Raw genomic sequence first — 16315 nt, 5'->3', positions numbered from 1 at the left:
TTCTAGCCCTGATTCCATGACTCTGTGAGATTTTTTTTCTGGCTAGGGGAGGATGGTAGGGATCAGGGAAGGCTTCATAGAGGAAATGGCATTGGCATCTGAATCAGAATCCAAAAGATGAATTTCAACAAGCTGGGAGGATATTCTAGGCATAGGAAGCAGTGGGCAAGGGCATGGAATAGGAGAAAAAACTTTAGAAAAAGAAGAATTTTAGGGATGGGGAAGAGCCTTCTCTAAAGTCCTATAGCTAGTTAATGGCAAAATCAGACCTCCTGCCTGAAAATATGATTTTTCCCCCAAAAGAATTCACTTTGAAGATTTGTTCAATCCTGCTGCATGTTTGCAAGTGCACCAGATGTCCCTAAATGGCTTGCCTGGGTAGGTGTCTGTTTCCTAGGTAACTGGAGAACCCATGAGTCTTCCTCCCTGAAGTGGCCAACAAAGCCCATAGTCTCACTACTACTCTCTCCTCAGACTCTAGGCCATGACTACTTTATAATAAACCATAACATTATTTGTCAGAAGTTGGAAAAGACCTCAGAAACCATCTAGTCTCATTCCCTCATTCTACAGATAAGGAAACTGAGGCCCAGAGATGGGGAGAAATATGCCTGAGATCATCCACCTTCTCTGATTCCAAATCTAGCTCTGTTTCCACTGGACCGTGTCCAAGATGGAATCACTTTTGGATAACAACTCCCATTTATGCAGCAGTTTACACAATATTTCCCTCACAGTGCCCTCCAAGAGGCAGGTAAGGAACCAAATATGGAGGAGGCAGAGAAGAGAGCAAGCATTTATTAAGTGGCTCTTATGTGCCTGATACTGTTGTAAGCATTTTTAAACAATTTTTCTCTCTTCTGATCCTCACCACAACCCTTTGAGGTGGGTGCTAATAGTATTCTCATTTTACAGTTGAAGAAACTGAGGCAGGCTGAAGAGAAGTGTCTTGTCCGGGGTCACACAGCTAGTAAATGCCTGATTCAAGGTTTTAAGTCAGATCCTCCAGACTCTGTGCCCAGAACTTTAGGCACTAACCTTAGCTTTACAAAACTTAAAGTGTTCCATAAATATCAGCATTATAAGAGGAGGAAACTGAGAGAATGACGTAAATAATAAATAAACTGAGAGAATGACATAAATAATAATAGGTGATATTTAGGTTTTCTTTATTTCCTTTAAGGTTTCCTTATTTTCTCATTTGATCTTTCAAACACCCGTGAAATAGATGCTATTGTTATGTCCATGTTAGAGATGAATAAACTGAAATTAAGTGATCTGCTGAAAATCATATCCTAAGGATCTAGAGTGGAACTCCAACTCAAGCTTTGCTGATTCCATGCCCCACTTTTACTGCTAATTGGAAATAGAATCTACCCATCCTCCAATTCCAAATCTAGTGTGCTTTCCATAATACCACATGACTTCCTAGGGTCTCAGTTTCCTCATGTGTCAAATACTTCGCTGGCTCCATGAGCCCACAGACATGACAATACTTTGTAAACCGAAAGGAACCAGCATGACTAATCTATTAGGGAAGATGATGATGATGAAGGCTCCCCTTTCCTTCAGACCCAAGAGAACTAATTGGAAGCAATTAGGGGTTAGGGTGCCTCTTTCCTCAGCCATCCCCCCAGAGCAGGAGCTGAGTTGAGCCGGGTTAAGCTGAACTGAATGACAGCGGGTGGAAGAAAGGAGGGTGTCAGCCAGGTTGCTACAGGAATTCCAAAAGTGACATGTGCTCCTTAGCCGCAGGCCTGGCTCCAGGCGAAGAGCTGAATCTGCTGTTCTCGGAAGGAAACTTCCTCCCAAACCATCCTGGGTTAATTAGGGAAGGGGAGTCTGGGGAAGAGGAGGATGGGCACCAGGCCAGGGAGCAGGGCTTAGAAAGATCTTATTTTGGATCCTGACCAAGGGCAAGAAGAGGCTCATTTGTGAGAGCAGTGTGTGTACATGTTTGCTCAACTGAGTGCTGTGTTTGCATTTGCATTTGTGTGAATATTGCACGGGTATTTAAATGTGTTTGCACGTATCTTTGTGTGTCTGTGCAGGATGGAATGGGTGGGCAGATTGTGTGTTTGCATGCATTTGTATGTTTGTGTGTTTGCACATGTAGGTTTGAGTGAATTTTGCATTGTGTGTCTATATAACCTTCTGCGGGGCAGGTCCTGTTTTGTTTTGTCTTTGTAACGCAGCACTTGTGTGTCACTTTGCATTATTACTAACTAAAGGCTAACTAAATGATTATCTGCATGTTTGTGTTATTTACTGTAAGCACGATTGTGTGTGTTTAGATGTGCATTTATGTGCATAAGGTATAATGGAATGAGATCTGGATCTAGATGTTTGGACTTTTAAATGTCAAAAAATATTTGAATCGTGGCCCTGCGATTTGTGAGATCTAAGCAAGGGCAATGTCTTTTGCCCAATGGAAAGGTGGAAATGGATACTAAAGATGGACTATGTGTAGGTAGAGGTAACATCATTAGGACTTGGTGGCTGATTGAATGTGGAGACAGAGAAATGAGGAAGAGGAGGGAGTCAAGAATGAACCCAAGATTCTGACTGAGTGACTGAAAGAATGGTGCCGTCCAAAAAGTGGGAAATTAGACAAAAGGGCAGGTTTTAGAGAGAAGATGAACTTTCTTTTGGACATAGAATCATGCATTTAGAGCTAGAAGGGACTTCAGAAGAGCTGTCCAGTTCCCTTTTTTCACAGATGAGAAAACAAGTCCAGAGAGACTGAGTGATTTTCCCAAAGTTACATGGTTGCCTTTGAGGTGCTGGGGAAACATCCAGGTGGAAATGTCCAGCAGGGTGTCAGCTCAAGGAAGAGATGGGACTAGATATCCAGAACTGGGGATATCTGCATAAAGGTAGTAACTGAAGTCATGGCCATACAGGAAGGATTAAAAGGAAAAAAGTTTAGGGAAAGAGGAGATGGCCAATGACAGAATCATGGGGAAGAGTCACAGATAGAGGACACAAGGAGAAAGAGGATCAAGGAAAGTGGGCACAGGACAAAAAAAAGAGAGGATAACAGCATGGGAACAAAGGAAGGAAAAAATGTCAAGAAGGAGAAGGTGATCACCGATATAGAATGCCACAGAGAGGTCAAATAGATGAAGGAATTAGAAGAGGGCAGTGGATTTAGCAGTTAGAAGTTCCCTGAGATAGGAAAGGTCAGAGAGAGCTTTAAAGAGTTCCCATTGAAATTAGACTAACAGAGGTTGAGGGGTCAGCGATAGCACCATGAAAATAGACAGGTACAAGCTTCTCTCTCTAGTGACAGGGTGATATTTTGAGAGGTTAGATAAGTTTGTATGGGCTTTTCCTATTTGCAAAGCCTTTTTACACTTAGGATCTCATGTAATTCTCTTATTAGTCTTGGGAGGTAATCAGGGTAAGTACTGTTCCCCCAGCCTTTTCAGATGAGAATAGTCTTGTCAGAGCAGGGATATGACTTGTGCAAAGTCACAGAGTAAGTTAGCTAAGAGAGCCAGGACTGGGACCCAGGTCCTTTGACTCATTCTGTTGTAGCAGATAGCTTTTTCTTATTAGGAGCATGACACAATGCTTTCAGGAATTTTGAGTTCATATAGAACTGTTTGCCCCTACACTAAATGGCCCCAGAAAGCTTGATGCTCTAATTGGCTTTTCTTCTATTTGTTTTCTTGTGCTTACCATAAACCTGATAACCAATATCTCTCATTCTTACAGCCTCTGCCATTTGCCTCTCCACTTCTGGATTCTAATTAGGGATGAACTGAAGGTTTTTGTAGGATCAAATAACCAAATAACAGTAAGTCTAATAGAGTCCATACCTAAGGACAGTGGAAGGAAGAGGGCTTGTTTACTTCAGTCTCAAAAAGGATCGAGTGATAAGGTGAAAAAAATTAAGATTAGACATGAAGAAAACTGGATTCTCATCTCCATTCTTCCTTTTATTAGTTGTATAGTCTTGTGTGAATCACTTAATTCCTTTTAGTCTGCTTCCTTATCTATAAAATGAAGGTTATGATGGCTGCCCTACTACTTCAAATGGGGCATTATGAAGATCAAATATCAAAGTGCTTCAAAAATCTAAGATCATTGAGCACATATAAGGGATTATTATTAGGGAGTAAAGTACTTGCTCTTTTTGACAGATGTTTTGTTGGACATGGAAGGGCTGGGGTTTTTTCTATTTCTTGATCTAATGTGATTTTTAAAAGGCTAAGATTATCAGAAGTCTTTATCAGAAGTTTGATTGCTGGATAAGTTAGACTTAACATCCTATGTCCTTCTACATCTAAAGATGGAAATTGTACTAATGTCCATTGTTATTCATTCAGTGGGGGCAAGTAGGTAGCACAGTAGATAGAGCATCCAGCCTGGAGCAAGGAAAGCTCATCTTCCTAAGTTCAAATCTGGCCTTGGACACTTACTAGCTATGTGACCCTGGGCAAGTCACTTAAGCCTACTTGCCTCAGTTTCCTCATCTGTAAAATGAGTGGGAGAAAGAAATGTCCAAATACTCCAGTATTTTTGTCACCATGAGTCACAAAGAGTCAGATACACTGAAATGATTGAACAAAAATCATTCAATCAGGTCCTATTTGTAGTTCTATTAAAAAGCTAAATCACTCATTAGCTGGGGATACTGAGACTAGCAGGGTACTAAACATATGTGAAAACATTGGCTAGGAAATGCCTGAATCCAGTTCACATAAAATCCCCAAATCTCAGGGTTTAAAAGCTCAAAATATAAGACATTAGGACATAGAACATATAAATTAGAAGGAACCATGGAATACAACATCTAAATATTCAAAGTGATCTTTGTATACACTCTCAGACTTGGGATGGCTTCAGGACATAGGATGCCAGAACTGGGAGGGATGTTCCATATAGAATGTCATGTTAAAGAAACATCAGATATAAACTAGCCCAACCCTCTCAGTTTATCAGGTGATGTGCTTGAAAATCCAAGCCCATCATCATTCTCTGGCAGGCAGTCAAAGCTGTAATAGACTAATAAGATCTCCATTTAAATTTTAAAACATTTTAGTTGATAATAGAAGTAGGAACATGACCCTCCTTAATGAATTTGTTAATAACTGGTCTCTGTTTACAAACACGAGTCTAAATAAAATCTTTAGCTTTTACAAGTGCTATGATAGAAAAAGCCCAGGACTGAAATTAAGGAAATCTAGTTTCTAATCCGACTCTTCTGCTGAACAATCTCTATGACTTTGCTCGAGTCACTTATCCATTTGGGGACATCATCATTTTCATCTATGAAATGTGCTGTGTATTTTGAGGGAGGGAGAGGTGGGCCAATTTTTCCAAGCTCTAAAAGATTATGAAATGCTATATTTCAGTATATGCCATCTACTTCTACCTCTATATTCTTATCTACATCCATATCTGCATCTGACCACTTGAAATAACAGTAACACATTGTCAGAGGGTTTGATGGTTACAGAATGTAAGAGGTGATATGTAGTAGAAAAGAACATTTTTCCTTTCTTTTACTCACCTCTCTCATTCTTAGCATAGGAATAATAATCCCTCCTCTGCTAACCTCCTAGGTCTATTAAGATCAAGTTTGAGTTTTGACTTGAATGTTTATTGCCTGTATGACCATGGCTGAGTACCTTTCAGAGAGTCAGTTATCACCATCTGTGAAATGGGGATAATAGCACACATAATATCTATTTCATGGGGATATGAGGAAGAAATCCCTTTAGAAACCACAAAATATTATGAGCCATTTTCCTCATGCGTTATTTCATCTAACACTCATTACAACTTGGTGGGGTAGGCATTTTAGGGACTATTCTGCAAAGGAGAGGCTTCAAGAGGGTAAGTGATTTGGATAAGGCCATACAGCTAGCAAGTGGCTGAGAATTTTTTGGTTGTAATATATTCAATAGACAAGGTGGGTTCCTTCTTATAAAAATTCTTCCTGCCAAACTTAAATAGCTACTTGTCAGCCGTGGTGTGTAGGAGATCCTTGGTCAGACCTGAATTAGACTAGATAATCTCTGAGTCAAGGGGAAATCTGAAACAGTGATTGTGTGACTCTCCAAAACTCTTTGTATTTCCACAGAAATGGTTTTATACACAGTTTTTGTAAGGTTCTGCTCACAGAGCGGGAGTTCAGGACACTGTTGGATGTGATCATTTGACTGTCATTTTCTTGGTTGCCTTCATCACTATTATTCTTCAGGAGAGACATTTTCAGTGAGAAGGTGAGAATAGGAGATAGATAAAGAAAGTAATAAACATTTGGGAACAGGGGGAGAAGAATTATAGACAAAAAGAATAGAGGAAAGAGAAAAGGAGGTAGTCACAGGTAAAGAAATATCAGGAAGATAGAAGAACTAGTTTTGACTTTTGGTCCCCAACTCTACCAAGATCTGGTGCAAAACAATAAACTCTGTAAACATAGACTGTGTCTTATTTAAGTAACATACTCTATTTTTCATATACAGTAGGTGGCTAATAGGTGTTTGTTGAGTGGACGAATTAACTTCTCTAATCAACAAGTATCAAAGAGATGAGATAGATTCAGATACTGCTTCTGCTCATGAAAGATAGAGCAACTTCCCTTCGCTTCAATTTTCTCAACTTTAAAATGAAAAATTAATATAGTTAGCCTTCAAGAATTGCAAAGCACTTTAAAAATATTATCTCACTTGATCCTCTCTCCTGGAAGTCAGGTGCTATTATCACCCTATTTTACAAATAAGAAAACTGAAGAAGGACTTGCCCAGCATCGGATGATTAGTAATTCCCTAGGCTGGACTTGAATTCAGGTCCTCTTAACTCCAGGTCTAGTGCTCTATATCCATGTAACTTTCCATTTTGTACTTTCATTTGGTGTATCTTTTTTCTATGATCTTCAAGTTTCTCTGTGCCTCCAAATTATAAAATGTCAGAGTTGGAAATAATTTTAGAACTTATCTAGTCCATCCTTGTTCTACTTGTCCCCCTGATTTTACAGATGAATATAAAAGATTAAGAAAGGGGAAATTATCCGGCCAAGAAAACAGTGACTTGATAATATGGTCAGACTTAGAACTTAGGGATTATCTGGATCTCCATTGAAGGCTTATTCTGCAACATCATATTTTGTGCTCTGTCTAGTTCTCTGCTCCTCTGTCTTTGTCTTTCAACTTTTTGTCTTTATATCTCACTGTCTCTCTCTGCCTTTACTTCTCTCCTTTTTCTCTTTTCCCCTGGTTTCCTTCTACTCCCTTCCTCTCTTCTTCTTCCCTCTCAGGCCTTATCTCTTTTTCTTATCTGGCTATAGCATTAGACTGATGTATGTGTACGTACACGTATATGTATGTCTACATATATGTATGTATGTATTCCATTTATTGGAGAATTCTGTTCTATACTCTTAATTTCCCAAGCATACATTTGTTTCTGTCTTTATAAAGACAGGATTTAGCTCCTAAATTAAGTTGCTTTTTCTCATGTGAACCTTAATTGATTTTTTTTCCTGCGGGTCAATAACCTTGGATGGACAAAAAGGTTCTCTGCCCCATCCCTACCTCTTCCCCATCCTGCCCCACACAGCTCATACAGCTCTCCCTAGCAGGCTCTATTTGAGCCAAGTGACTGGTCCAATGGAGATGAAGGTTCTGCGAGCCTGGGCTTCGTGCCTCAGTGACAGGGGAGCCGTCAGGAAAGAGTCCATTAGTAGTGTTGGAAGGAAGCCACTTTGCAGAGGGCTTTGACAGGCGGCCGGGATGCAGTGAAGCAGAGCCAGGATTTCTGGAGACTTAATGATGTGCCTGAAGACATTGTCAGGCATCTTAAAGGGGAAAAGATTGAAGGCAAGTGACAGGCAGCGACCAGCACAGGTAAGATCTATGCAGAGGCAAAAAGCAAACGCCTTGATTTCTGCAGGCACCATCTTACCAGTGTACTACCAGGCAGCACCAAGGACAGCACCATGCCGTTTTCAGCGCCTTCTAGTAGGTCACTGGTCACTGCCCTTCACCTGCCCTGTTCTCCTAGATGGGAGCAAGGTTTAGGCTAGGCAGTCGCCAAAATAAAATCATAGAATCTCTGAGTTGGAAGAAACCTCAGAGACTGTCTGGTTCGATAACAGAAACTCAGTCTACCAAAACCCAACAAAAGCTTGTCTACCAAATTTTAAAAAAGAAAAAAAAAACACAAAAGCTTGTCCACCATCTGAACTTCTGCACTGACAGGGACTCACTACTACCCAAAGCAGCATATTCCATTCAGAGATAATTATTGTTTTGGAGGGTTTTTTCCCTTATATTGAGCCTAACTCTGCCTGCAGCTTGCATCCATTGATCCAAGCAGAACAACAAATCCAATCCCCTCCCTCTTCCACATGACAGCCCTCCAAATACTTAACCCTCCCTCCCCCAACGACTGCAGGCTAGTTCCTTCAACTACTTTGTCAATAAATCAACAAACATTTATTAAGAGTTTAATATGTACTAAGCACAGTGTTAAATGGATGCAAAACAAAAAAGTAAACTGGCCCTGCCCTCAAGAACCTTACATTTTAATGGAAGACAATGTGTACATTCAAGATACATTTGGAAATTTAAAAGGAAAGGCTTTGCTAGTGGATGAAATATAAAAGGGGGTGTTTGAACTGAGTCTTGAAGGAAGCCAGGAATTCTGGGAGGTGGAGGTGAAGAAAGAGCACTGTAGACACGGGAGACAGACAGTGCAAAGGCATAGATGAGAGAGGAAGCATTGTAAGAAATGACCAATGGACCAGTATGACTGAAACATAAGGTGAATGGAATGGAGCAGTGTATAAGAAGATTAGAAAAACAGGAAGGGTCTGGGTTAAGAAGAGCTTTAAATGAAAAAAAGGCCTTTTTAGTTGATCCCAGAGATAATACGGAGCTACTAGCTAGTTTATTGAGATAGGAGTGAGGGGTGACAGTCAGGCTTGTAGTTGGGGAAAACAATTTTGACAGCTATGTGGCAGACAGATTGGAGAGAGAAAAGACTTAAGGCAGGAAGCCCAATGAGAAAACTATTTTAATAGTCCAGGAAAGAGGTAATGAGGACCTGAACTAGAATTGTTACTCTTAAATAGAAAGAAGAGAATGTTTATAAGATGTTATAGAGATAGGAATGACAGGGTTTGGGGACTGATTGGATTTAGGGAGTAAGAGTGAGTAGTCAAGGATGACAATGAAGTTTCTAGCCTGATAACTGGGAGAATGGTGAGATCATCCACAAGCATAGGGAAGTTCAGAAGAGGGGAAAGTTGACTGGGATAGAGGGGACATAATGAGCTCTTTATTGTATACTGATGTGTGTATGTATATTGTAATATATTTATTTATATTGATTCAGATGCTATGGGACACCCAATTCAAAATCCTTTTACATCATGAATTTAGGTCCCTTCCCTATACTGGCTGCCCCCTTCTGGACATATTCCAATTTGTTAACAGATTCCCAAAAATGTGGAGCTCAAAACTGAACATAGTACTCTAGATGTGTTCTGGCGGGATTGTCTCTTCTGTCCTGCTCACTATCTGGGTCAGTCCCATCTCTGTGGGAGGCCATATATTGACTTAGAAACCCACAAAAAAATTATCTATGTATTGTATCTAATTTATTGAATTTTTAATTATTTGCTAAATACTTTCCAATTATATTTTAATTTGATTCAGCTTGTATTTGGGACCAGGCCATGAGTTTGATAACTCTAGAGGCTGGAACTATAATCAAGAAGACCTGAGTTCAAATCTAGACTTAGATAATTACTAACTGTGTGACCCTGGGCAACTTCTATTTACCTTAGTTTTTTTTTTTTCCATATGGAATTCAGGGTTGTGATGAGGATCAAATAAGATAATATTTGTAGAACACTTCAGCACAGTACCTGGCACATAGTAGACAACTAATAAATGTTTATTCCCTTCCCCATTAGCTTTTTTGGATGACAACATAGTATTAGATCATATGCAACTTCTAGTCCATTAAAATCTTTAACTCTTTTTTTCATATGAACTATGATCTCACTCTATGTTCTTGAAATTAAACTTATATCTGATGTTTTTTTTAAATCTAAATGTAGACTTTTCCATTAATTCCTGTTTAGTTTCATCTTATTAGATTTGGCCCATAACCATTACTCTAGCCTGTCAATTTCTTTATGGATCCCTAGTTTGTCATTTAACATGTTAGCTATCGCTTCCAGCTTGGTACCATCTGCAAATTTCCTAAATGTGCTATTTATGCCTTCATCTACATCATCAGTAAAATATTGGGCGGAATGGGGCCAGGCAGGAGTTCTTTCCAGAAGAGGAGGGGAGCTCCACCATGCCCCTCCTGCCAGGTGAGATTTGGCCATTTAACTTTCTAACACCACACAGCTGTTAACAAAGGGCCAGAAGTAGAACTAGTACCAAGATTGTCAGATGCCAAGTCACATTTCAAACCCAGCCGATCGTCTTATCATCCAGTCCACATGTCTCTGCGTTGCCCAGAAGAATATTATGTGAGGTTTCATCAGATTCATTACTGAAATCCAAGCTTGCCATGTCTACCGCAGTTCCCTAATCTCACTTGTCTAATAAAACAAGGAAATCAGGTTAGCCCAGTATCCTTTGTTCTTGATAAACCTATGCTTTCTCCCTATTCCAAGTGTTCACAAATTCTCCTTTTTTGTGGTAAGAATTTTGCCAACATAAAAAAAAATCATTGCAACGATTTTCTCTGATAATGGTCTCACTTCTAAGACATATAGCTTGTCCCAAAAGTCATAATTCAGTTTTAAGCTTTAATAACTTCAGAAGCATAAATGCTGTGAACTTACAAAAGCAAAATTTAGAAGGTTAATGATTTAAAATTTTTAAATATTGATATGTTTCTTATTAAAATTCAACCTAATCACTGTTTTTCTGTACATCACTCTAGCTGATTTTAATACTTTAAAATTTTTCTTTGCTCAGTGACTGAAAAGATTGTCTGTGTAATCTTAGCCTTAAGATGATCCAAAGAATGGGGTTTTGATGTAAATGCACAACTGGTATCCCATGAGCCCGCAAGAAAAAAAATCTAAGGAAGATCGAATAGATGACTGTAGTGGGTCACGTTGGAAGATCTGGCAGTCTTAAAAAGTGTGACCTAGAAATTGTTGCACATGACAGGGTGGTCCAGTTTGTTAAAATAAAAATTCTAAAAGCATTGTTCAAAATTCATAAAACAAAATATAAAGTAAATTTTAATAATTAAACTTTCAAATGATTTTTAAAAGTCTATAACTTTTATACTTTTGAAGATATTAACACTTACAACTGCACTAAGACTTCTGGGATATTTCATAAAAGGAACTGATTGACATGTATAAGAACAAGACCTATTCTTCAACTAAGAAATGACCAAAGGATATGAACAGACAATTTTCAAAGGAAGAAACTGAAATAATCAATAATCACGTTTTTTTAAATGATCCAAATCACTAGTAATTAGAGAAATGCAAATAAAACAATTCTGAGGTTGTGTCTCATTTCCATACACTGACAAAGTTTACCAAAAGAAAAATGAAAACTGTGGGGAACTAGGCACATTAATTTATGGTCTTGGTAGAACTGTGAATTAGTACAGTCATTCTGGAAAGCAATTTAGAACTATGCCCCCAAATTTCTCATAAATAGCATTACTAGAATCACACTCCAAAGAGATCAAAGAAATAAGAGAAGGACCTATATGCATGAAGGTATTTGCAGCAATGCCTTTTGCAGTGGCAAAACCTGGAAATTAAAGGGGTGCCCATAAGTTGGGAAAATGGATGAACAAATTATGGGAAACGAAGGTGATGGAAATATTGTATTATTAGAAATGATGAAAAGACTAGTTTCAGAGAAACCTAGAAGACTTATGTGAACTAATTCAGAATGAAGTGAGCAAAATCAAGAGAATACAATAATAACAACATTGTAAAGAGAAATAACTTTAAAAGACTTAAGACCAGTGATGATGTATGCTACTCACTCCCTAATAGAAAGGAGTCCAGAGAGCTGAAGTTATTTGCCAAAGGTCACAAAGCCAGAAGTAAAAGTCAAAAGTAGGATTTGAATCCAGGTCTTCTGACAACATAGCCAATGCTCTATTTACTATTCCAGATTATCCTTTTTAGTGAATACAGTTGCATCTACAATTTGCTTCAATATACAGGTTCTAGAATATCAGAGCTAGAAGAAGATTTAGCCTACAGCAGAAGCCAAACTTGTTAACAGATTTTTTTCTGCTATCATGTTCCGAGGGTCCAGTTTTTCCAAAGGTAGAAGAATCCATAAGCTCACAGTTTGGTGGAAATAATCATCTAGATTTCATCCATAAAAAGGTCCTTGGGGAATCATCTATCCCAGCTTCCTTACTTCAGACAATGCAGATAACCTTATCCCCACTTTATAGATGAGGCAAATGGAGTCATCCATTCAGAAAATGTTTATTTAGTATCTGCTGTGAATGAGTCTGTGATGGATGCTGGGAGGAACAGAGAATTAAACTTGTCCAAAGTCATATAATATATTAGTGTTCATAGTAATAATTAACAAAAACCGACCTTGTTTCCATGGGTTCAATTCTCATTTTCCACCAAATAATTCCTTATTTTTTAAAATTTATTCCAAGTCTCTTTCCCAAGCTAGGCACATGTCTCCAGCTGTTTCTTGGACACTTTGAGCTGGAAGTCCCATGGGCATTTCAAACTCAATATGTCAAAAATAGAACTCATTATTTTCCTTACAAATCTTCCCTCCTTCTGAATGGCTCTATTATTATTGAGAAATCACAATCTTCCCAGTTACTCAGGAGCACAACTTCAGTGTCATCCTCAACTCCACAATTACAGTTACACTGACCCACTTGGTCTTTGTTTGGACCCTGATAGCCTCAGACTGATTGTAGCTAGCAATTGTTTCTCTCTTGGCCAGAAACCCTGAGGGTCCTCCCCTCCCAGACTAGCTTGCTTGCTTGTTTTCTCTCTTTTTTGCTTACTTGCTTTCTCTTTTTTCTTCCTTCCTTCCTTCCTTCCTTCCTTCCTTCCTTCCTTCCTTCCTTCCTTCCTTCCTTCCTTCCTTCCTTCCTTCTTCCTTCCTTCCTTCCTTCCTTTCTTTCTTTCTTTTTTTCTTTCTTTCTTTCTTTCTCTCTTTCTTTCTCTCTTTCTCTCTCCCCTTCTTGCTCTCTTTTCCCGCACTCTTTTCTTTCCTTCCTTCATTTCTTCCTTCCTTTTTTCCTTCCTTCCTTCCTTTTTTCCTATCTCTGTCTTTTGATTAGGAAAGAAAAGGCCATTCTTTGCCTCATATCTTTCTTAACTCCCCTTAATCACTGAATGTGTGGTTGCCTTGTCAAACTGAGACCTGTTTAAAAAAAAAAAACTTACCTTAAAAAGACCAAAGTCCCTCACTGCACCCAGGCCATCTTCAGGGTTCTGATCTATATCTCGTCACTGGACCCATGCTCTGGAGGCGAATGTCAGGCTGGTGACTTTGCACAGCTCTCCCTCGTTAAATCCAATTTATTTGCACGTTCTAGCATCACCTCCCTGGTGTTACGGTAGTCCTCAAAAATGAAGGGCAGGATATGGAGCCGTTCTTGGGGATGGTGGGAGCACACTCAGTATGGCGACAGGGCCCATTTCCAAATGGAATCAGGTCAGGAAGCCACAGTGTACGTGGGGGGCCTGGACGACAAGGGCAGTGAGCCACTGCTCTGGGAGCTCTTCCTGCCGGCAGGGCCCGTGGTCCACACTCAATACCCCAGGGCCAAGTCATGGGGCAGCACCACGGCTATGGATTTGAGTGAAGAGTAAAATTCTGAGTGAAGAGGATGGGGGCTGTGCCATTTATATCATGGGAAGCCAATATGAGTGAACAAAGCATCCGCTCACAACAAAAATCTGGACGAGGGGCCACAATTTTCAAGGGAACCTGGACCCTACGAATGATGAGAAGCTGCTCTATGATGCCTTCAGCTTCTTGGGGATGATTTTGCAAAGTCACAAGATCATGTAATTTCAGACACATTCATATGTGATTCAGGATTCATACACGGACAACTCCAAGAGTTATGTCTTTATTAATTTTGTTTCATTTGATGTCTCTGATAGGACAATCAAGGCCATGAATGGGAAATATCTGTGAAGTCAGCCAGTCACTATATCCTATGCCTTCAAAAAGGGTTTATAACTCTGCAGCCTCGCAATAAAATCTGCCCAAAATTCATTGTCTTGGGCAGAGCCGCTCCATCAACTGATGCTCCATCCCCACCCTTTGCCCCTAATCCTGCTGCCTTCCTTGGGGTCTGGGCTCCCTTCACCAGGTATGCCCCCACCAGGCTCATTCCCACCTTCAGCACACCTCCTGGAGCCCTTCCTCCAGGAATACCCACTCCTGTGCCAGCTGAGGCAGGAGCTCATGGCTCTCCATCAGCAGGAACCCCCAAGCCCGGGCATCCTGGACATGGATACTCACATCCCTCACCTCATGCAGGTGAATATGTTTCAGATGCAGCTAGCCCATCATGATCCCCATGGCTTGGGACATTCCTACGCAAGCCCCCAGGCTCAGGGAGACAGTCCCCTCCACCACCACCAGGAATGTCTCATCCTGGCCTCCCTCCTATAAGAATGCCATCCCAAGGACCCCCTTTTGGATCACCCAGGCCCCAGACTTTCTCATGGTATGGAAGGACCTTCTCCCCCATAGATAACCAACCTCTACCTTATGGTTACCCCATATCCTGACCCTCCCCCAATCTCCAATATGTCCTTGTGGTACCCTTCAGGGTCCTCTTCCTCAGTAGAGCCAATCAGAGGAATTGCTGCCCCTTGGGTCTGAAGCACCCCTTCTTCCTCACATTTGTCCTTTTTTCCAGTGTTATTTCCCTCACCCATACTGGACTTTTTTCTATGTTGGGCTCCACTTTCCTAGATAATGACAATGAATAAAACCAGATCCCTTGTTTATCCCATAATAACAAAATGAGAAATGGATAAATAACAGCCACACTCACCCTACGTAACCAAACCACTGTCAGTTCTTTCTTCATAGACCTTCATGTAGGTTTCTACCTTCATTGACACTCTCACATAGGCTTCCTCTCCATTCATAAACAACCTACTTGTTGACCTCTCATCTGAACTACTGCAATAGACTTCTGATAGATCTCCCTTCCTCCAGGTGCCTTCTCCCGCCAACCCATTACTGGCTGCCAGGGTGATTTTTCTAAAGGGTAAGGCATGAGTAAGTGCAGTGGATAGAGACCCAAGCCTAGAGTCAAGGAGACTCATCTTCCTAATTCAAACTTTAGAAATTTATAAGCTGAGTAACCCTGAGCAAACTGGAGAAGGAAATGGCAAAGTGCTCTAGTACCTTTGCCAAGAAAACCCCAAATGGGGTCATGAAGTGTTGGACCTGACTGATAATGACTGAACAACAACAAACATATATTTTACCCCCTACTCGCTGAGCTCAAGGACTCTCTTTTATTTCCAGTTCAGCTGTGTCCTCTCTAGTGGGCATTTAGAGCTCCTACTCCATTTCCCCCTTTTCAGCCTGCTTTTGTGCCCCAATTAGACTATAAACTCTTTGAAGACAGGGATTGTCTTTCTTTTTCTTATTGGTATCCTCAGGACACAGTGCCAAGCATGTAGCAGGTACTTAATAAATGTCTATAGGCTATTACTGACTATAAAATATAAAAACCCAATAAAATAATATTAATCATAATTATACCTGCCTCCCAAGGTTGATATGAGGATCAAATAATATTTTTAAAGAGCTAGCACAGTGCTTGGTATATTCTTTCTTCCTTCCTTCCTTCCTTCCTTCCTTCCTTCCTTCCTTCCTTCCTTCCTTCCTGCTGCCTGCCTGCCTTCCTTCCCTGTGTAGGCAAGAGGATATTTGAAAACTCACACTAATTGGGAGAGTTTGGCCAACCCAAGTTCCCAGGTAGATTCTGAAGGGTCTTCTTCTTTCTACTATAGTCTGAAGACCTTCGCATTCACAGCTCTGGACTTTGTTTTATGCCCCTTTCCCTCACCTACTTGTTCTACTATATTCCTATCCCAATACTTAGACTCTGTGTGAACTATAATACCCAAGTCTCTGTATCTTTTGTCTCTTATCCCTAATGCCCACCACAGTGCCTGACACATAATAGGGGCTTGATAAACACTTGTGAAATGAAGAAAGGAATGGACTATAACCTGGGTCCCTTTCTGAACTCTGCCAATATAGATAGAATGAGACATCTGGATGGATGCTTTGAGATCAGTTAGTTGAAGAAAGGCTCAGAAAAAAGG

The 16315-nt window shown here is 40.2% G+C and overlaps 1 pseudogene; it reads left to right on the top strand.

Annotated features, from left to right (window-relative positions):
* Nucleotides 1-13631: 13631 nt before the first annotated feature.
* Nucleotides 13632-15622, top strand: LOC127548582 (splicing factor 3B subunit 4-like; annotated as a pseudogene).
* Nucleotides 15623-16315: the final 693 nt, after the last annotated feature.

Source organism: Antechinus flavipes, chromosome 1, assembly GCF_016432865.1.
Source record: "Antechinus flavipes isolate AdamAnt ecotype Samford, QLD, Australia chromosome 1, AdamAnt_v2, whole genome shotgun sequence".
Taxonomy (NCBI): Eukaryota; Metazoa; Chordata; class Mammalia; order Dasyuromorphia; family Dasyuridae; genus Antechinus; species Antechinus flavipes.
The sequence above is the reverse complement of the archived record's forward strand: the minus strand, read 5'-3'. Positions and strand labels throughout refer to the sequence as shown.